Source organism: Pogoniulus pusillus, chromosome 41, assembly GCF_015220805.1.
Source record: "Pogoniulus pusillus isolate bPogPus1 chromosome 41, bPogPus1.pri, whole genome shotgun sequence".
Classification (NCBI taxonomy): domain Eukaryota; kingdom Metazoa; phylum Chordata; class Aves; order Piciformes; family Lybiidae; genus Pogoniulus; species Pogoniulus pusillus.
The window spans coordinates 2,539,425-2,561,957 of NC_087304.1; the positions used below are offsets into that span (position 1 = coordinate 2,539,425).

The 22,533-nt window shown below is 55.0% G+C and overlaps 1 long non-coding RNA gene across 10 annotated transcripts in view; it reads right to left on the reverse strand.

The window, feature by feature from the left end:
* The window catches only part of LOC135192239 (uncharacterized), a 67,948-nt gene extending 46,178 nt beyond the window's left edge, over positions 1–21,770 (reverse strand). The window contains exons 1-3 of one of the 10 annotated variants that reach the window (XR_010308943.1): positions 21,756–21,770; positions 21,584–21,642; positions 13,383–13,436 (exon numbers count right to left, since the gene is read on the reverse strand). This is a non-coding gene — a long non-coding RNA (uncharacterized LOC135192239). The other 9 variants (XR_010308940.1, XR_010308936.1, XR_010308938.1 and 6 more) reach the window with 9 other exon arrangements.
* Positions 21,771–22,533: the final 763 nt, after the last annotated feature.

Genomic DNA, 22,533 nt, shown 5'->3' on the forward strand with positions numbered 1-22,533 from the left:
CTTCCTTCCTTCCTTCCTTCCTTCCTTCCTTCCTTCCTTCCTTCTTCCTTCCTTCCTTCCTTCCTTCCTTCCTTCCTTCCTTCCTTCCTTCCTTCCTTCCTTCCTTCCTTCCTTCCTTCCTTCCTTCCTTCCTTCCTTCCTTCCTTCCATTTCCATCTTACTCCCTCTTTCTTTCCATCTCTTTCTTTCTTTCTTTCTTTCTTTCTTTCTTTCTTTCTTTCTTTCTTTCTTTCTTTCTTTCTTTCTTTCTTTCTTTCTTTCTTTCTTTCTTTCTTTCTTTCTTTCTTTCTTTCTTTCTTTCTTTCTTTCTTTCTTTCTTTCTTTCTTTCTTTCTTTCTTTCTTTCTTTCTTTCTTTCTTTCTTTCTTTCTTTCTTTCTTTCTTTCCTTCTTCTTTCCTTCTTCTTTCCTTCTTCTTTCCTTCTTCTTTCCTTCTTCTTTCCTTCTTCTTTCCTTCTTCTTTCCTTCTTCTTTCCTTCTTCTTTCCTTCTTCTTTCCTTTCCTTTCCTTTCCTTTCCTTTCCTTTCCTTTCCTTTCCTTTCCTTTCCTTTCCTTTCCTTTCCTTTCCTTTCCTTTCCTTTCCTTTCCTTTCCTTTCCTTTCCTTTCCTTTCCTTTCCTTTCCTTTCCTTTCCTTTCCTTTCCTTTCCTTTCCTTTCCTTTCCTTTCCTTTCCTTTCCTTTCCTTTCCTTTCCTTTCCTTTCCTTTCCTTTCCTTTCCTTTCCTTTCCTTTCCTTTCCTTTCCTTTCCTTTCCTTTCCTTTCCTTTCCTTTCCTTTCCTTTCCTTTCCTTTCCTTTCCTTTCCTTCTTTCCTTCCTTCCTTCCTTCCTTCCTTCCTTCCTTCCTTCCTTTTCCCCTCCCCCCACCTCCCTTCTCTCAAGTTGGAAAACCATCAGCCTGTGGTGGGAGAAGAGCAAAGAGCCAGGAGGAGGTGAGGGGTAGTTTGGGGACCCTCTCACCCAGGGATGGGTTCAGCAGCCCAGGCTGGAGCCAAGACCTTCATGTGATGCCAGCAGCTGGCATGGCTGTGGACATGGCTCCCACCACCCACCCCCCAGTTCAGACCCCTTGGCAGTGGGAGGCAGCCTTGGGTGCTGTTATTTTTAGGGCTCCAGCAGGTGAAGTTTGACCCCAGCTGAGCTTGGTGGCAGTGGTGGGGAGGTGGAACTGCTTCCCAGCTCCTCTCGACACCCCAAACCCCAACTCCCTCCATCCCTCACACCCAGCCATGGCACAAAGGGCTCCCTTCTGTTCCACTGCCAAACCCAGGGAAAGATCCTGCCCACCCAAGCTGGCAGAGGGCACAACACCAGCCTGACCCCCCCAGCAGCCAAGCCAGTCATGAGCTCCCTATTCCCATCTCCATGGTTTTAGGGAGCACCTCATTGTCCCCCCACCCCCCACCCCAGCTCTCTCTGCTGGGTGGGGATGCTCAGCTTGGCTCTTCTCCTGCTGCTGGGACCTCAGCTCTGACCCACCAGCAACCAGAGCTAAAAACCAACCCAGCCCTCCCTCCCCCCTGCCCCCAAAGTAGCCAGGCTGAGCACCCAGGATTATCCTCAATGCAACATCCCCTGGGAACAAGATTGCAGCTTAGAGCCTAATGGAGAAGAGGAGAGAGATGGGATTAGAGGGACAATAATGACAATTTCCTGAGTGGGGCTGAGGGAATGAGACCAGGATTAGTGTCCTCTTTTGCCAGCAGCCCCCAGTCCCACTGGGCAGTCCTGGATCCATCCAGGATCCATGCTCAGCGTTGCTCCTGAGGGTGGCATGGTGATGCCTTGAGCAACCTGGTCTAGTGCAAGGTGGCCCTGCTCATAGTGGGGAGGGGGTTGGAATTAGGTGGTCTTGGCTAGGGTTGGGCTCAATGACCTTGGAGGTCTTTTGCCAGCCTTAATGACTGCATCATTCCATGAGGGGTAATGGGTTTAAACTGGAAGAAAGGAGATTCACCCTTTAACATGGGGGGGGGGTGAGAGGTTGGCACAGGTTGAGGGTGGGGAGACACTGGCACAGGTTTGCCCAGGGAGGTTGTGGAGCACAGGAGCACCCAATGTGATCAAAGATCACATTGGGTGCTCCTGTGCTCCACAATCTCCCTGGAGGTGTTCAAGGCCAGGTTGGATGAGGCTTTGAGTGACCTGTTCCAGAGGGTAAGGTGTCCCTGCCCATGGCAGGGGAGTCAGAACTAGATGATCCTTGTGGCCCCTTCCAACCCTGACTGGTTCTGATTCTGATTCTCAGAGGTGTCCCTGACTACGGCTGGGGGTTGGAACTGGCTGAGCTTTGAGCTCCCTTCCAACCTAAACCATTCCACACTATAAGATCCCTTCCAACCTAAACCATTCTACACCTTAAGATCCCTTCCAACCTAAACCATTCCACACCTTAAGATCCCTTCCAACCTAAACCATTCTACACCTTAAGATCCCTTCCAACCTAAACCATTCCACACCTTAAGATCCCTTCCAACCTAAACCATTCTATAACTTAAGGTCCCTTCCATCCTAAACCATTCCATACCTTAAGGTCCCTTCCATCCTAAACCATTCCATAGCTTAAGGTCCCTTCCATCCTAAACCATTCCATACCTTAAGATCCCTTCCAACCCAAACCATTCCATACCTTAAGGTCCCTTCCAACCTAAACCATTCTATACCTTAAGATCCCTTCCAACCCAAACTATTCCACACCTTAAGATCCCTTCCAACCTAAACCATTCCATACCTTAAGATCCCTTCCAACCTAAACCATTCCACACCTTAAGATCCCTTCCAACCTAAACCATTCTATACCTTAAGGTCCCTTCCAACCTAAACCATTCTACACCTTAAGATCCCTTCCAACCTAAACCATTCCACACCTTAAGATCCCTTCCAACCTAAACCATTCCATACCTTAAGATCCCTTCCAACCTAAACCATTCTATACCTTAAGATCCCTTCCAACCCAAACCATTCCATACCTTAAGGTTCCTTCCAACCTAAACCATTCCACACCTTAAGGTCCCTTCCAACCTAAACCATTCCACACCTTAAGATCCCTTCCAACCTAAATCATTCCATACATTAAGATCCCTTCCAACCTAAACCATTCCACACCTTAAGATCCCTTCCAACCTAAACCATTCTATACCTTAAGATCCCTTCCAACCTAAACCATTCTACACCTTAAGATCCCTTCCATCCTAAACCATTCCACACCTTAAGATCCCTTCCAACCTAAACCATTCTACACCTTAAGATCCCTTCCAACCTAAACCATTCTACACCTTAAGCTCCCTTCCAACCTAAACCATTCTACACCTTAAGCTCCCTTCCAACCTAAACCATTCTACACCTTAAGCTCCCTTCCAACCTAAACCATTCCACACCTTAAGATGCCTTCCAACCCAACCCATCCAACAACCAAACCCTTGAAGGATGAGCCCAGCTTGTCCCAAGCACAAACCTGAATTCCCAGCCCCATCACTCACCCACATCCCACCCCACATCATCCCCATCCCTCTTCCCCCTCCACCACCCCCTGCACGGAGCTGGCACGAAACCGAAGGCGACGGCAGCAAATATTTTGCCGAGTTGGTGATTTTTTTCCCCCTCTGCTTGCAGATTGGCTAGGAGAAAAAAAATTGACCAACTCTTCTGTGAGCAAGAAACCACTGCAAAATGCAAACTTCACTTGGAAAAGAAGAAGGAGGGGAGGAAAAAGAAATAAGCACAAACCCCAAGAATAAACCTGAAAGGCTTCTTTCTGTTGCCTTCGGTTGCAGGCACCGCACGGCGCAATTGGCTGCTTCCCTGGAATAGATTCAGTTGCTATGATACCAAGTTTGCTTTTAATGAACCCCAGAAAATTAATGGCATTCAGCAGATAAGTCCTTAAAGTGGAACCTATTTTAAGGAATTCTGGCTGAATGGTTTACAAGTAGTCAGGAGGAGAGGAGAAGGTTTCCCGAGCATGGTGCAGCCTCTGCCGCTTCACCTCTGCTCCTCGGCTGGGTGGTGGGGGTAGGGGGTGGGTTTAGGGGTACAGCTCAGCCTGGGATGGGGAGTAGAGAGGGGTAGGATGGGTGCACAGCATCGGTTCGTGGTGCTGTGCGTGGTGCATGCCTCCCACTGCTGCTCAGATGCTGCTTTGCATCCTCCCAGCTGTCCCCACACGGCCTCGCTGCTGCTGAAATGCTGCCAGAGGCTTCTTCTGCTGATCCACAGAACCAAGCCTGGGCAAGTTGGTGCCAAAACCTTGTTCAAACCTTGATTAAGCCCTGCTCAAACCCTGATTAAATCTTGCTCAAACCCTGATTAAACTCTGCCCAAACCCTGGTTCAACCCTGCTCAAAACCTGGTTCAACCCTGTTCAAACCCTGGTTCAACCCTGTTCAAACCTTGTTCAAACCCTGATTAAACCCTGCTCAAACCCTGATTCAACCCTGTTCAAACCTTGATGAAACCTTGTTCAAACCCTGCTCAAACCCTGGTTCAACCCTGTTCAAACCCTGATTAAACCCTGCTCAAACCCTGGTTCAACCCTGCTCAAACCCTGATTCAACCCTGCTCAAACCTTGATGAAACCCTGTTCAAGCCCTGATTCAACCCTGCTCAAACCCTGATTCAACCCTGTTCAAACCCTGATTAAACCCTGCTCAAACCCTGCTCAAACCCTGATTCAACCCTGCTCAAACCCTGATTCAACCCTGCTCAAACCCTGGTTCAACCCTGTTCAAACCCTCATTCAACCCTGCTCAAACCCTGATTCAACCCTGCTCAGACCCTGATTCAACCCTGCTCAAACCCTGATTCAACTCTGCTCAAACCTTGATGAAACCCTGTTCAAGCCCTGATTAAACCCTGCTCAAAACCTTCTTAAACTCTGCTCAAATCCTGTTCAAACCCTGTTGAAACTCTGCCCAAACCCTACTGAAACTGTACTCAAACCCTGCCCAAACCTTACTGAAACTCTGCCCAAACTCTACTCAAACTCTGTTCAAACCCTACACAAACTCTGCTCCAATCCTACTCAAACCCTGTCCAAACCTCACTGAAACTCTGTTCAAACCCTACACAAACCCTGCTCCAATCCTGCTCAAACCCTGCCCAAACCTTACTGAAACTCTGCCCAAACCCTACTCAAACCCTCCTTGCTGAAACCCTCCTTAAATCCTACTCAAACCCTGCTCAAATTCTGCTCAAACCCTGCTCAATTTTCCCCCAAATCCCATTCAAACCTTGCTCAAATTCTCCCCAAACCCTACTCAAACCCTGCTCAAACCCTACTGAAGCCCTGCTCAAACCCTGTTCAAATTCTGCTCAAATCCTGCCCAAACCCTACTCAAACCCTGCTCAAACTCCACTCAAACCCTACTCAAATCCTGCCCAAACCCTACTCAAACCCTGCTCAAACCCCACTCAAACCCTACTCAAATCCTGCCCAAACCCCACTCAAACCCTGCTCAAACTCCACTCAAACCCTACTCAAATCCTGCCCAAACCCTACTCAAACCCTGCTCAAACCCCACTCAAACCCTACTCAAATCCTGCCCAAACCCCACTCAAACCCTGCTCAAACCCCACTCAAACCCTACTCAAATCCTGCCCAAACCCTACTCAAACCCTGCTCAAACCCCACTCAAACCCTACTCAAATCCTGCTCAAACCCTACTCAAACCCTGCTCAAACTCCACTCAAACCCTACTCAAATCCTGCCCAAACCCTACTCAAACCCTGCTCAAACCCCACTCAAACCCTACTCAAATCCTGCCCAAACCCTACTCAAACCCTGCTCAAACCCCACTCAAACCCTACTCAAATCCTGCCCAAACCACACTCAAACCCTGCTCAAACCCCACTCAAACCCTTCTCAAATCCTGCCCAAACCCTACTCAAACCCTGCTCAAACCCCACTCAAACCCTACTCAAATCCTGCTCAAACCCTACTCAAACCCTGCTCAAACCCCACTCAAACCCTACTCAAATCCTGCCCAAACCACACTCAAACCCTGCTCAAACCCCACTCAAACCCTACTCAAATCCTGCTCAAACCCTACTCAAACCCTGCTCAAACTCCACTCAAACCCTACTCAAACCCTGCTCAAACCCTACTCAAACCCTACTCAAACCCTGCTCAAACTCCACTCAAACCCTACTCAAATCCTGCTCAAACCCTACTCAAACCCTGCTCAAACTCCACTCAAACCCTACTCAAACCCTACTCAAATCCTGCTCAAACCCTGCTCAAACCCTACTCAAACCCTGCTCAAACCCTACTCAAACCCTACTCAAATCCTGCTCAAACCCCACTCAAACCCTACTCAAACCCTACTCAAATCCTGCTCAAACCCCACTCAAACCCTTCTCAAACCCCACTCAAACTCTACTCAAATCCTGCCCAAACCCTACTCAAACCCTGCTCAAAGCTTGGCCAATCCCACACACAAAGCCACAGGATTCACATCTGCTCCTGGTCTTGGAGAACCTGAGCTGCTCCAAGTGGGTCTGGCATGAGGAAGACTCCTCCAACACAAATCTGCCATCCCTTGGAGGAGCTTAGGGAAAAAAAACCAAGGATTTGGGGCAAAAAATCAAGGATTTGGGGGCAAAAAAGATCAAGGATTTGGGGGCAAAAAATTCAAGGATTTGGGGGCAAAAAATCAAGGATTTGGGGGCCAAAAAAATCAAGGATTTGAGGGCAAAAAATCAAGGATTTGGGGGCAAAAAATCAAGGAATTGGGGGCAAAAAAAATCAAGGATTTGGGGGCAAAAAATCAAGGATTTGGGGGCAAAAAAAATCAAGGATTTGGGGGCAAAAAATCAAGGATTTGGGGACAAAAAAAATCAAGGATTTGGGGCAAAAAATCAATGATTTGGGGGCAAAAAAAACCAAGGATTTGGGGACAAAAAATCAAGGATTTGGGGGCAAAAAATCAAGGATTTGGGGGCCAAAAAAATAAAGGATTTGGGGGCAAAATAAATCAAGGATTTGGGGGCAAAAAATCAAGGATTTGGGGGCAAAAAAAATCAGGATTTGAGGGCAAAAAAAATCAAGGATTTGGGGGCAAAAAAAATCAAGGATTTGGGGGCAAAAAATCCAGGATTTGGGCAACAAAATCAAAGATTTGGGCAACAGAATCAAGGATTTGGGGGCAAAAAGAATCAAGGATTTGGGGGCAAAAAATTAAGGATTTGGGGGCAAAAAAAATCAAGGATTGGGGGCAAAAAAAATCAAGGATTTGGGGGCAAAAAATCAAGGATTTGGGCAACAAAATCAAGGATTTGGGACAAAAAAATCAAGGATTTGGGGCCCAAAAAAATCAAGGATTTGGGAGCAAAAAAAATCAAGGATTTGGGGGCAAAAAAAATCAAGGATTTGGGGGCAAACAACCAAGGATTTGGGGGAAAAATCAAGGATTTGGGCAACAAAATCAAGGATCTGGGGGCAAAATAAAAGGATTTGGGCAACTTTTTCCTTCCTCCTGGAGCAGTGCTGCATCCACCCAGCCCTGTGAGCACAGCACTGCATGGCACTGGCCGTGGTATGGGACACACTCCCTGCTCTGGGGACCTGAGCCTCCACCAAGGAGACGAGCTGGTGGCTCTGTCCACCACGGCAGCTCCACATTGTGCTGCAGCAAAGAGTCTCCCCCAGCTCAGCACCACCACAGAATGCCAGCTCCTGTCCCCACCCCCCCCAAACCACAGGCAGTGCACAAGGGACTGTCTCCTCTTTATCTCACACCATCTTTTGGGGTGTATGGGGGTGATTCCCACTTTATCCCTCACCATATCTCCAATCCACCTCCTCCCTGCCTAGCAAAAGGCCCAAAGTGACTTAATCTAAGCCTTTAGTGCAGTTGGGCATGGAGGAGCAGTGCCAAGGATGCCAGGAGAACAAATCTGACCGGCTGGAGGGAGAGAGGGAAGTGCACCCCCGACCTCTTGCACCCCAAATTCCTGCCCTGCTACAGACTCCTGTAGCATCAGGTGAAAGAGAAGGTGCCAGCCCATGTAGCAGTCAGGATTCACAGGCAGGGAGAGGCTGCTGGAGTGAGGGAATATTACTATCTGGTGCTGGTGCTCTTCCCTTTCTCCCAAGCCAGCCAGAGGATGGATGCACCAAAGACCTGAGCAGCAAGGAGGGGAGACCTGTCCTGGTGCCACTTCCTTGCTCAGACTGCTGGCCTGGCAATGCCAGGGCCTGATCCTGCAGTGGTCCAAGCACATGGGTGCCTGGGCCCATCTGTGGACCCTCCTCACTGACCACTTCCCAACATCCAAGAGCACACAGCTTGGACTCTGCAGCCGTGGAAGGACCTCTCTTGCTTCCCAAGCTGCCCCCCAAAGCACTCCAGAATGCACCACTCCTCCCTTCCCTGAGCTTCCCAGGAATAACTGGGAACCATTCAGCCTTTGGGCTCACCACTTGCAACCCTTTTCCCTCTTCCAACACCATTCATGGGGTCCAGATCCAGTGCTCCTGCATGACCCAGGGATTTGGAGCCCAGCCCAGCACCACCAAGCTTCCACCGGCACCAAGAGGAGCCGAAGGGAAGGAAGGAGCTGGCTGCACGCAACACCCCCAAGCCATGGGTTTGGGGAGCACAGGGAGGGTCTGGGGAGGAACTGGGGAGAAGGTTGAGATTGGAGCACCCTTGGAGTGATGTTCCCAAGTGCTCAGCTCGGAAGAACAAAGCTGCAAGCTGCCTGCAGCTGCAGGAGCTCCAAGTGCCGGCGATTTGTTTCTCTTCCCCAGTAGAGACCCCGGCCTGGAGAAGAGGTTTGAGCTCAATTCCACTTTGCATGTGGTGATCTATTTAAGCAACTTTTCCTTCTCCTTGCTTATAAACAGGGAGGGGGGGGGGGGAGGGTGGTTTTTTGTGGGGGAGGAGATGTTTCTGAGCTGGCCTGGTTACAATTATTCTCTGGCACACCCAGACCGAGCTTAATTGTCGACGTGGAAATTAAAAGTGCAGCCAAAAAATGACCAACCCAACCCCAAAACCACTTTAAAGATAAATACATATATATAATTCTCTAAATCAAGGTGCTGAGGAACCTTGTTGGTGACCTGAGCAACCCCAAGCTGATCTCCAAATAACCAGCCCAGCACAGGAGCTGGCTCTGGACCTCACTGAAAACGATCCAAGACCAAAAAAAAAAACCCACCCCAACCCCGCACTGACATTTCTAAAGCCACATTTGGCTTCTAAGGGCTCTTTCCACTGGCAAAAGGCACTGGCACCAATGCCCTCGGGGAGGTTGGTGGGCACTGAGTTCCTGCTGGGAGGGCAGGGCTCTTCTGTTGGAGAACAGCGAGTGGGTTTTTACATTCGGTTCTCTAGCTTTATGATATCACATACACTCATACAGCTAGATAACCAAAGAGAAAAACCCACCCAGGTCCTTCCCGAGCAGCCCCCCCCCCCCCCCCCCTCCCCACCACCCCTCACCCAGGGTCCCTTCACCACCAAGGATGGAGAAAGCCAAAGGTTTGGGTAGCAGAGCAGGAATCTGCTGCCGGCGCCGTGAGATGCAAACCGCAGCTCTCGGTGCTGCCCAAGCGCCCTGCGACTCAACGGCTGCACCCCAAAAGGGGACCTGCAGCCTAAAAAGGGTTCAGCTCCTCTCAGCTCTGGCATGCCCCCCACCCCCGGGGGGGTGGTGGGGGTGGGCATCGCAAGGCAGGATGCTCCTCCGGGATCCATCCTGCGGCCCGAGAGGTTTGCCCCTTTCCCAACCCCAAAGTCGCCCCAGACCCGCCCGGAGCCTGATCCCACTTTACATTTACTGTGAACCACTGGCACGGAACTGCTGAGTCATGAGAGTGGTTGGGGAAGGGAAGAGTCCAACCGAAAGGTGTGTCCCCCCTCGGGGGGTGTTCCACCGCACCCCCCACTCTGCCGCCTTCATCCTCCTCTTCCGCCGGTACCCGCTCCCCGCAGCCGGGCCCGCATCCCCGGGAGAGATCCCACATATCCTGGGGCTCCAGGCCGTGATTCTCACCGCGGGGTATCCCCTGCATCCCTTGGGATGGCCCCGTCCTTGTCCGCAGGGACCCTACTCCCCGTCCGAGAGGCTGCGGGCACCGGCAGCGGGCACCGGGCGGGCCGCGGCGGGGGAAGCCGCCGAGAAAGCTCCGGTAGTGAGGCTGCTCGGGGGAAAACTCGGCGGAGCGGCTGCTCCCGACTCGCAGAGAGGGAAGCGGAGAGGACGGGGGATACGGGGAAAGGGACCCGGGAAGGGGTCCCGAGGATGGGGGGATACCTGCTCGCCCCGATAGGGACGGTGCTGCAAGCTGTCGCCGCCGGCTCCGGGTCGCCGCATCCTTCCCAGGCTGACAGAATGGGGAGGAGGCTCGGCCCGGGATGGAGGCTGGATGCTCCTACTCGGTGCCGGTGCCGGTGCCGTGTCCCGCTCCCTGGTGCCTCTAAAGTTGAGGCAGAGCCGGCGGCGGGGGGCTGGCTGGAGGGCGGGGGAGGGCGGGAGGAGGGACGGGGCGGCCGGCGGGGACAAAGCCCGAGCGGCGGGGCTGGGACAGCTCGGGCGTGGGGCCGGGGCAGGGGTCACCCCCCAACCCCTCCTCCCCTTTGGGGGGGGGGGGGGGGGGGGGGGGGGTTGTGCCATTCGCCACGGCTGCCGCTGTCCCTGGGGGCCCGCCCGTCTGCTCACCCCGGGCCCCCTAGGACCCAGCCTCCCGCCGCAGCCGTCCCGCCCCGTCGGGGAGGCGGAGGTGCCCCGTGGGTAACCCCGCTCTGGCAGGACTGTGGAGGAGCCAACCCCCTTCCCGGTAAGGGCTGGATAGAATCCGAGGTGCCCAGCGAGGGAAAAAGACGGGGGATAGGCGATGGGGTTGGCCGGACCCTCCCGTCGGGGCTGCTCTCACGGACTCTACAAAGGGGAAAGTGGCGACTGGCTCGGAAGTAAAATCGGGGTCGACCCACCTGCATCCCGGAGGGTAACGGAGTGCCCCGGTGCGTCCAGCCTCGGCTCTGCCCTCCGAAAGGGTAGATAAGGCCCGGGACAAAGCTGGACCGCGGCTCGGAGAGGCGGCGGGGCAGAGCCCGGGGAGCGGGCCGAAGTCCGGCTCCACGTCCCCCCCGTGCGGCCGGTCCCGGCCGGTCCTGTCCCGGTGCAAAGGTACTCACTCTACTCCCCTGGTAACGGCGGGACAGAACGGGCCAGGGGCAGGGGCGACGGGAAAGCAGAGGCCTTTCCCGGTACCTCCATCCGCCTCACACCGGGAGCGCATCGATGGGCACAGCCGTAGCCCCGGCGTGCGCACACCCACCCAGGGATGCCTGGGCACCCGTGGCGCTCCGCCAAACCCCGGTGCACCCTCAGGACCGTTCACACCGATGCCCACACACTGCTGGGCACCCTCGTCCTGCCTCCCACATGGTCCCGCACTCCCTCCACGTACACCCACGGCCCCGCACATCCCGCGCAGCACCATCCTGACCCTCCCCAGTATCCTGCATGCCTCTGCTGCCCCTCCACACCCCATCCCATCCCCCCCAAAACCTTGCCCCGGTCCGCCGGGCTCCTCAGCCCTCCTGAGGCTGTCTCGTCGCATCTCGCTCCAGTGGAAACCGGCTGAAAACGAAACAGCCAGGAGGGCACAGCACCGGCCCCGGGCATGACACCGGCCTGGCCATGGCAACCGGCTCCGGGTCCGCGAATGCCACCAGCACTAGGCACAGCACCGGCTCCAGAAACAGCATCGTGCTGGTGCCCCGGCCGTGGGCATCAGGGCCGGGTGGGTAGAGGGGCCCTGTTCCCGCTCACAGCGCTCCCGGTTTCGGGAAGAAGGAACGGATCCGTCCCGGTGCCCGTTGCCCACACCCGCCCATCTCTATACATCCACCTATAGATGCAGCACGTACATCACTGTCTGTGTCGGCACGGCGACGCTGGCGGAGATGCCAACCCCTAAGCACCGGGAGCTCTCTAGGAGCTTTCTACCCAGTACCGGGGACCCTTAGGATCGGGGAGCTCCTTGGCAGGAGCACCGGCCGCTCCCGGCGGCCTCAGCACGGCGGGGAGCGGGCGGAGGCTGTTCCCGCCGGCACCGGGCACCGGGAACCGGGGGCACCGGCCCCGCCGCTCTCCGTGGTGCTGAATCGCGGCGGACGCCGCGCCCCGGGGCAGGTCGGGGTCGTTTCTCCTTCGTCCTTCTCTTTCCAAGCCGCTACTAATTAATCTCTATCATTGCTATTAATTATTACTGCTCTCATCCCTACGGCTCCCGGTGCTCCGGTGCACCAGGGTAGAGCCAACCGTTCCGATGGTGCCAGCGAAGCCTCCAAGTTCCAAATTAACGGATCATTTCCCCCGTAACACCTCCTGTAGCTGCCGCCTGCGCTTCCCCACCGTGGGTCTGCACCGAGCGTGGGCCGAACCGGTGCCGTTACCTCCGCCGCTGAAACGTCTCCTTTGCCCAGCCCAGGCGGGCTCGGCCCCGTTGCTGTCCACACTGCCCGGGGCACAGTCAGTCCTGGTCCCTCTCCACCCTCAATGTGGGTTCCGTTACCGAGTCCCGGGCAGGCTCGGCCGCGGTTCCATCCCGAAGGGTAAAATCCCAACAACGGCCGCGGCCCCAAAGCTCCGACCGGGTCAAAAAACGGTACCGGCGGAGCTCCTCCACCACCCCGGCAGCATCCTCCAGCCTGGGCCGGGTTCGGGGAAGGGTCAAAGGTTGTTTCCCCCCCGCAGCATCCTCACTGGCCCCGTTACCCCACTGGCCCCGAGCCCGGTATCCACCTCGGCTGGGCCCGGGCGTGCTGCTGCGGCCCGCATTGCTCTCTCCGGTTGCCGGTGCCCTCTCCTCAAAGCTCCCCGTCCCCGAGGGAGCGCGGAGGAGCTTTGGCAGCACCAACACGGAAAAGGAGGAGACCCACGCGTGTCCGCGGAGGGGGCTCTACAGGGGCCGTCCGTCTCTGTTCCTCCCTGGCACTTACCGACCCGTCACCCGCCTGTGCCACTCGCCCCGGTGGCTGAGGATGCTGGCACCGGCCCCGGTGCCTCTCGTACCTCGGTTCTTCCCCTCGTGTGAATCAAATACCTTCACTGCAGCAGCCATGTTGGGCTCCGGTACGAGCACGGCGCTCGCTGCAGGAGCCACCGGCCGCCTCGGCGGGAGGCAGCGCGGCTGGGCTCGGCTCCGGGAGGCTCTGCGGTCCCGCTTCTTACGGGAGAAGCGGAGCCCGGCCAGCTGTCGGTCTCCCTTTCCCCACCGTAACAGGGGATGCCGCAGTGTGCCAGCGAACTTCCCGCTGTTGCCGGTAACGCCACTAACTGCGAGTCCCGCACCTGCCCCGGTAGAGCCAGCCGCGTCTCTTTGGAGAAGAGGTTGGAAGGGTTGGGGGGGGGGGGGATGGGGAATCGCGGTTACCTCCGCCTTGCCCGGTGTGCCGGTGTGCTCCTAATGCCGTCCGGTCGAGCCTACCTGGGGAGGGAAAGAGAGAGAAGAAGCGTCAGGAGGAGCCGCCGCCATCGCTCCAACTTGGAGCAACTTTCCAGGCGAGGTTGGCAGCGGGGGCGGGGGGGGTGGGCGGCGCTGGAGCCCCTGCCCGGTCAGCCGGCACCGGTCCCACCGACGGGCAGGGCGTAGGATATCCTTAAACCCATCCTTTCCACCCACGGAGAGGGGATACCTACTCCTCCGCGCCCCGGCCCTGCCCGGGACACGGCCTCTGCTGCGGGGAAAGAGATGAACGATGCCCTTCCATGAGGGGCAGCCCCACACCCGCACTCTGTCTTTCTGTCTGTCTGTCTGTCCACCTTTAACGGGCGAGGGGCAGCCTAACTACCCTCCCACCGCTGCCAGCGAAACATTCCCTGGCACCGGAGCATCTCACCGGGCAGCTGCCGCCGCTCCCCTGGCAGCAAAGCCTCTCTCTCGGCCCTGAGCCCTTCGAAAAAAAAGCATTTTTCAGCTGATTTCTTTTTCCTCCTCTTTTTTTTCCCCCCTCCCCACTAAGATTTCCCCCCCCCTCTTTTTTTTTGTTGTTGTTAATCTGTTTGTTTTGTTTTCCTTCCCCATTTCTTCTCCCCCTCTTTTTTTATCTCTTTTTTTTTGTTGTTGTTAATCTGTTTGTTTTGTTTTCCTTCCCCATTTCTTCTCCCCCCCCTTTTTTTATCTCTATTAATCTGTTTGTTTTGTTTTCCTTCCCCATTTCTTCTCCCCCCCCCCTTTTTTTTTATTTCCCTCATTCCCTTCATTTGCTCCCAGACTGAATTCCATTTAAACCACAACGACTCCTTTCCCTCGCACATCCCTAATTCAACCAGCACCGATGAGTGTTGGAGGATCCTGACCCTGAGGAAAAAAAACCATCCCTAACCCCCACCCCCTCCCCCCTCTAAATCCACCCAAATTCCTGCCAGCTTGGAAATATCGATGCAGGCAAAATCCGAAGGTTTCACCCATTTCGATGATTTTTCTTTTCCTCAGCCGCTGTCACCTAAAGGTGTTGAGGCAACAAAGAGCGGGAGGGGATTTGACGCTTCTATTTTTGGCCTGTTCCTGTGCAGAAATAGCTCTCCCCCCCCCCAAATAACCAAACCCTCAACGCTTGGGGAATGAACTCCCCAAACTGATGCCAACCTTCCGTACTCAAACTGATGCCAACCTTCCGTAGGCAATCACAATGTATCGGCAATATTTATCCCCCCCCCCCCACTCCATCAACCCCCACACACCTCCCTCGTCTCTGCTAAACCACTCGGACGACGCAGACGCTCAGCACCCGCTGGAATTAAAAGCCGGGAGGGGGTGATTGGAAACCAACCCCAACACCTCCCCAAGTGCAAATTGCTTTCCCCTTACGAGCACGGCAAAGATTCGGGTTAAACCCACGGCTTGGCAATGCCCGTCGTGCCCAGCCATGCCAAGCCAGGCGATGCAGCACACTAACACCCCCACCCCCACCTCGACTTATTTTTTTCGGACGGGGAGGGGCGGAAAAAAAATCATCATGAATCAAAAGAATTGATATTTTGGATCCCCCAAACGATAGGTTCAGTCGCGGCCCTTTGGCGTGGGGAATTGGTATTGATTTTTGTTCCCCTGGGTCGTTATTTGGGGGTTCTTTTTTTGTTTTGTTTTGTTTGAATTTGATTTTTGTTGGAATTTATTTTGGTTTGTTTGGAAATTTTTTTTTTGTTTGGAATTTTTGTCTGTTTGGATTTTTTTGTTTGGATTTTTTTGGTTTGGAATTTTTTTTGTTTGGATTTTTTGTTTGGAATTTTTTTTGTTTGGAATTTTTTTTGTTTGGAATTTGTTTTTGTTTGGATTTTTTTTGTTTGGATTTTTTTTTTGTTTGGATTTTTTGATTGGAAATTTTTTTGTTTGGATTCTTTTTTGTTTCGAATTTTTTTTGTTTGGATTTTTTTTTTGCTTGGATTTTTTTTTGCTTGGAATTTTTTTGTTTGGATTCTTTTTTGTTTCGAATCTTTTTGTTTGGATTCTTTTTTGTTTCGAATTTTTTTGTTTGGATTTTTTTTGGTTTGGAATTTTTTGGTTTGGAATTTTTTTGTTTGGATTTTTTTGTTTGGATTTTTTTGTTTTGATTTTTTTTATTTTGGATTTTTTTGGTTTGGATTTTTTTTTAATTTGGATTTTTTTAAAAGATTTTTTTTGTTTGGTTGTTTTTTTGGTTTGTTTTTTTGGGGTTGGTTTTTTTTTCTTTAGGGGAGGTGGATACAACCTCGCACCAACGCTAGATGCCCATGCAACGAGCACGCTAACATCCCCTAAACCTCTAGATGCTTTCTTTTCTTTTCATCACCCTCCCTCCCGCCAAAAAAAAAAAGGGGGGGTAAAAAAAAAGAAAAAGAAGGGAAAAAAGAAAGAAAAAGAAAGAGAAAAAAAAGAAAAAGAAGGGGGAAAAAAAGAAAAGAAAGAAAAAAGGAAAAGAAGGGGAAAAAAGAAAAAGAAGGCAAAAAAAATAAAGGGAAAAAAGAAAAAGAAAGGGAAAAAAGAAAAAGAAAGGGAAAAAAGACAAAGAAAGGGAAAAAAGAAAAAGGGGAAAAAAGAAAAATAAGGGGGGAAAAGAAAAATAAGGGGGGAAAAGAAAAAGAAAGGGAAAAAAGAAAAAGAAAGGGAAAAAAGAAAAAGAAAGGGGAAAAAAGAAAAATAAGGGGGGAAAAAGAAAAAGAAAGGGAAAAAAGAAGGCGAAAGAAAAGAAAAAGAAGGCAAAAAAAAATAAAAAGGGGAAAAAAGAAAAAGAAAAAGAAGGGAGGAAAAAAAATTTACAAAAGAATAAGAAGGAAAAAATAAAAGGAAAGAGAAAATTAGAAAGGAAAAAAAATTAAAGGAGGGGGGAAAAGAAAAGGGAAAATAGAGAAGGGGGGAAAAAATAGGCGCAGAGAGGGAAACTCGGCTCCGGCAGCCCCTTACCTCGGGCACCAGGCAGGGCAGGGCTGTCGTTCTTACCGGCCCGGGGGGTTCTAAATCCCGGGGGTGGCTTTTGTGAGTTGGTCGGAGTTTTCCCCGGGCTGTCCCCTTTTGTGTCCCATTTGCCATCTAGAGGCCCTTGATTAATTAATTTCACACCGCAGACTCGGCCAGGAAATTTTCCCACCAAAATTAAGAAGGGGAAAGGGGGGGGGGGGAGGGAAATATATTTGAGGGGGGGGGGGAGGGGAAAGTGTTAAAAAAAAAAAACAACCAAACCCAAATCAAACCACACCAAAACAAAAAAAAAAACCCAACGAAGTGACCGAAAAGATGTGAAACCCACCCCAGCTCCCCTCCCGCCTCCCTCTGCCCCCCCCCCCCTACCAAAAAGAAGAGGGCAAAAAAAATATAAGGAGTCAACATCAAGTTCAACAGCATGCGGGGAAAGAGGAGGAGGAGGAGAAGGAGGAGGAGGGGAGGAGGAGGAGGAGGAGGAGGAGGAGGAGGAGGAGGAGGAGGAGGAGGAGGAGGAGGAGGAGGAGGAGGAGGAGGAGGAGGAGGAGGAGGAGGAGGAGGAGGAGGAGGAGGAGGAGGAGGAGGGGAAGGGGAGGGGGGGTGTGAAAAAACCAACACACACAACAACAAAAAAAAAAAATAGAGGGGTGGGGGTGGGGGGGGGGGGGGGGGAAGAAGAGCTGATTTCCATCACAATCGCGTCTAGAGCGGGGCCGGGCGGGGGGCGGCGGGCGGCGGCCCCCGCGCCCCCTCCGCGCGTTCCCAGGCTCGGAACAATCGCGCTCTGTTTGCTTCGCACATGCCGGCGTTTGGGCACGGAGGCTGCCTTGGGATAACAGGAATAATGAGGAGTAGAGGAGGGGTGCGGAGGGGTGAGGAGGTGGGGGGGGTGGGGGGGGGGGTGTGGGATAGAGGAGAGGGTTGGGGGAAAGTGCTGAAGGGTTGGGAAAATTGGGATTTGAGGGATTTAAGGAAGAGGAGATGAGAGCACCTTGGGGAAGGGGGGGATGGGGGGGAACGGGGACTGGTCGGTACCGACCTGTTGAGTGCCCAGGTCGGGAGAAGCCGGTGGAGTTTGTGGAGGGAAAGTGGGATGGGAAACTGGAAATGAGGGGGGGTGAGGGGGTGAGGAGGGGGTCCTGAGGGCTGGGAGGTGACGGAGTCCGGCCCTGAGGTGGCGGAGGGACACTTTTGCCTAAGTTTGGTGCCCCCTGCGCAGCCCCAGCTCAGCGTTTTCCCACAGCCCAGGGAGAGCTAGGGGTGCTTGTCCCGGGGGAACGGAGGGTCCTTTCTCCTCGGGGGGAGCAGGAATGGGGGTGGGGGGGTTGAAGCCCGGGGTGGCCGAGGCGGTGGTGGACGTGTCCTGCAACCCAAACAGCTCGGCTCCGCCGGGTATTGTCCCCATGGAGCCCGTGGCCATTGTTTCCGACGCTGCGGGAGCCGGAGGGAGGGCAGCTTTCCACGCCTCGCCCCCCCCCCCCCCCCCCCCCCCCCCACCCGCCCCAAACCTCCCCTCCACCCTCGACACTCACACCGGGCTGGAGGGACCCACGGTCCCTTAATCCGGGGAGAAGGGGGGGGTGGTGGTAATAACAACACCAACAAAAAGCAACCTGAAAGAAATAAAAACGCAAACCGCCCCCACCCCCTTTAAAAAACATAAAGGCCCGGGAAAGGAAAGGGGTGGGGGGGGTTGGGGGGGGGGGGGGGGGGGGGGCTGCGGGTGCTGGACACCCTCCTTTCAGACTTGCTCCAAGTTGGGAGAAGCTGGAGCAGAGGGGAGCGAGGAGGCTGCCTGTGCCCGCACGGCCCGGCCCCACCGACGGGCAGTGCCCACTGCGCGCTGCCCCGGCCCCGGGACTTGAGTGCAGGGCAAGGAAAGAGGAAACCAGAGCTAGAGAAGGGGAGGGAAAAGGGGTGGGGGGGGTAAGGGGGGGTGGGAAAATTGTTTACCTCCCTCCGCATATCTGCATCCATTAATGACTTAGCGTGAGCCGGGACACCGGCGACCATCGGGGTGGGGGCTGGAGGTGTAAGGGGGGAGAAGGCGATGCCCGGAGTCGATCCAGGCGGTGCCAGGTTGTGTCTCCCGGAGAAAATCGGGAAGGAGAAGCAGGGGGTTGCGGGAAGCGGAGCAGCCCCCCGCCATCACGTTGGCTTTACGTGGGGTTAAACAGATAACGTCCACCCGGGGGGCTTTAACACCGGGAACCCTCCACACACCGAACCCGGGTAGCCCCGACCTGCCGCCTCCGGGCTCTTGGCAAGGGGTGAGAGGGGGGAGTGGGGAAAGAGGGGTGGGGGTTTGGATTCCACCCAAACATCCATTTTGTCCCTTTTGGAAATGGAGATGGGAGAGAGGAGGAGGAGGAGGAGGAGGAGGAGGGGGGGGGGGGAAGCCTTTTTTTTTTTCCCTCTCTGCTTTCTCCATATTTTCCTACGTAGGGAATGACGTCCTGACGTCGGGACCGGGATAGGTTAGCCCTGAGCTGGGGGGGGGGGAATGCACCGGGATGCGGGAGGAGGGGGGGAGTAAAGTGGGGGGGAGGGGGGGAGGCGGAACGTGGGGGTGGTTCTAGCGGCAGAACCTAAAAATAACGGGGATTTTATTATTAAAAAGAAAAGCAAATCATACTGCTCAAACCGGCAGCCAGGCAGGATTTGGATTCCCTCCCCACCCCCCCCACCCCCCCAAAAAACACACCACCCATCCCCGACCCAGCACCTCACCCCCCCCCCCCCCCCCTTCCATCCGACTCCAGGGACCGCGGAACTATCAGAGCATCCCCAAGGAACCGGTGGGAAGGTGCTCGGTTAGGGGGTGTGTGACCTCCTGCTTTTCTCACCCCCTCTTCTCCTGCTTGCGGCGCGATGCGGGGCAAAATTCCTCCTCCTTCCCCCCCTCCCCTCCCCTTGGAAATGAAAATCAGCTATTTTTAAATGAAACCCAAAATTTCATCCCGGCTACCCCCGATATTAGCACCTCCGAGCTCCTAAATGACCGGGAACGGAAATCTCCCCCTTCCCACCCCACTCCTCCGGTTCACCGGGATTTTCTGAGCACCTTAACATTCGCGGGGGGTACAAAGGGAGAGCCCGGAGAGGTTTGAGCCCCCAGATCTGGTCGAGGGTTTAGGGAGAAAACCCCTACCCTACACCGAACCGCCGGGACCTGCGTGTCCCGAAGTGTCTGCCGCCACCGGAGCCACCGGGATGCGCTTCACAAGCCCGCGGAGCCGGGACTGGGCCGGTGCTGCTTGTCCCTCCGGTGTCACCTCGTAGCCCTGCCTGCCCTGGTTAGCGGCAGCCCCCGGTGCGGTGTTGCCGGGGAAGCTGCCGGCTCGGTGATGTCCTCCGATTGTGCATTTCTCCCTCAACGAATACATTCTCCCGGTGGGCCTGGATGGGACCGGGATGCGCTGCCGCCGACGCCTGCCTCCCGTCCCGTCTAACCGGGGCTTCGCGAGGGTCTGGGCCGTCTCTTCTAGCCTTTCCCGGCCGAAATCTACATGTCGGGCACCCCAAATTCTAGGTCTGGTCGCGGGAAAACCACCCCTGAGAAAGAGCTGCGAGTCCCCGGGCTCCTCGTTCCCACGTTCCCAATAGAAGACCCTCGGAGCAGGGCTTAGTTCCTCCAGCCCCCCGGTGTCGGCCTCACTGCCCCCAAATCCGAGGATGGGAGCTTGAGTCGGGGGCGGGGGGAGCTTATTTTGGCTCCTGGTACCCTTTTTGATTAAAGATTCATTCCGAGGTGCTCGGCGCAGCGCCATGAATATTTCAGGGCCTTTGCAAAACAACAAAGTGAGGGTTTGGGGAAGATAACACCGGCAAGAGGGGCAGTGTCCCTGCACCCCGTTTGGTCCCGGTTTACTACGGCGGGGAGGCGAGAAAGGCCCAGGCACCTCCGTCCCCTCGGGGTCGGGGCTGCGATCGCTCGTTCCCAGCCCGGGGCTCCGTCCTGCCGCTTCCTAAGGTTGAAAGGGCTCTGGGAAAGCCGAGAGAGGGCATCGGCTCCCTGTCGGAGCAGGTGGCTCGACCCGTCCCTTCGGGTCGCTGCGGCGACAAGCAGCGCCCATCCCAGGGGCCAAAGAGATAACCCGAAGCAGCTCCGGGATTGACTTGCAGTCACGCGTGGCAGTGGGGCATCAGGGGACCACCCAAGCCCGGCTCCCACAACCCGGGATGGGCTCCGTGCTCTGCTGGGCGATGGCAGCGGGCAGCCCCCGTCCCCACCCGGGATGTGCCCTGGGTGACATTCTGAAGGACACGAACCATCAGCCCACACCCCCTCTTCCCCGGCTAGGATCCGGCGACACGGGGCTGCTTCCCCCCGCGTTCGAGGAGAGGACAACTCCCCCCGAGTCAATCCGTCCTCCTTTTCCCCAGCGCGGGGGTACTCCGGTTACCAGGTCCACAGCTGCCCCAAATCGGGGTGCAGAGCCTCGGCACCGCATTCGCCCTCCAACCCCAGCTGCGGGAGAGAGGAGCCGGCACCGACCGGGAGACAAAGCCCCACCTGCTCCACAGCCCCGAGCACCGGAGCCCAGCACCCTCCCGGAGCAGCGCAGCCCCCGCCCGAGCCGGGCCTGCAGGTAACTGGGCTTTACTGGGACAGCTCCCTGTCCAACTGGGAAGGGGATGTGGAGTCACAGGGGTGGGGAGGTGGGCCCAGAGCCCCCCCGCAGTGTGCCAGGACCCTGTGGGATGGACTGGAGGGGGGGACACAGAGCACACACAGATGCTCTCTCTCTGTGCATTGTCATTCCGACCCCCCCCTTCCCTCCCCCCCCAAAAAAAAAGAAAAGCAAAGTGGGGGGCCGTGGGTGCCACCTTTGGGTGCAGAGAATGGAGCATCCAATTACCTCCAGGGAACTGGGAAGAGGCTCAGCAGACAGGCAGGGCCACGAGGGTAGAGGCAGAGGGCAAGAGCGACCTCTCTGCACGGCCAAAGTGGGGCTGGGGGCACTCCGAGGCACCCCCTTACCCTAGTTTAAGACGTGTCACAAGGAGGTGTTACTGGACCTGCAGGTAGCTGGGGGTGATGCTCGGCTCCGGTCGGCTCTCACTTCTCCCTCTGCTGCCCTCTTCGCATGCCACCGGCTGCTCCTGCATCCCTAGGGCGGGATGCGAACCCATCTCTCCCAGAGCCCCAACCTCTCCCCCGGGGCTCACCTCACCCTGCCATTTCCTGGCTCTCCCCGTTCCATGCCAGCGGGTTGCCATAGCAAATCTAAATCTTACAAACAAAAACGAGGAGAAGAAAGGCTGATTAGCATATATTCAAATGAGCCCCGCCATAATGCACACCATAAATCATGCAGTCATTGCTATTCAATCAGTGTCTCTTACCCCAGCCCCCAACACTTGGCACCCTGTGTCTCGCCTCTTTCTTGCCTTCTACAAGCCTCTTCCCAGCCCCAAAGGTGACCCAAGAGGGGATCTACCAGTTTGGGTTGATGGGGAAGGGGGTGGGGGTGGGATATGGACACCTAAGCCCAAGTCGGACCCAGCCCCTGATGCCAGCTGCTAAATAGGGCAAAGTCTTCCCAGGATTCACCTCCCACCCGTGTCTTAATCCTGGGTCTTGACCACCAGTGCTGCCAGTACCATGGGAAGGGGCCCAATTCAGTGCTGGGGAGCAGCCAGTGTAGAGATAACCACCCCCAAATCCCCACCTGAACCCAACCCATGCCCAGGTAATGCTGGGGGTGGGGTGGGGGGAAGCTCTAATAAACCAGAGGAGGATGGCACTGCAAAGCTCTTCTTCCCCACCTCACCTCTCAGCAGTGTGGCCAAGACCTCGTTCATGGTCATGGTCACGGTCACAGCCATGGCCATGGCCACACTCAGCACACCTCAAGCCTCAGAGGATGCTCCCCCAGCCCTAAGGAACAACACAAAGCCCAGCCCCAGCCTAACCCTCAGCTATAAGAGACACAGCTCAGCTGGGCTGAGCCCCCTGCCCTAAATTACCCTCCCACCACCACCCTTACACAGATCAGCTGGGCTGAGCCCCCTGCCCTAAATTACCCCCCCACACACACCCATACACAGCTCAGCTGGGCTGAGCCCCCTGCCCTAAATTACATCCCCCCCTCACCTTTACACAGCTCAGCTGGGCTGAGCC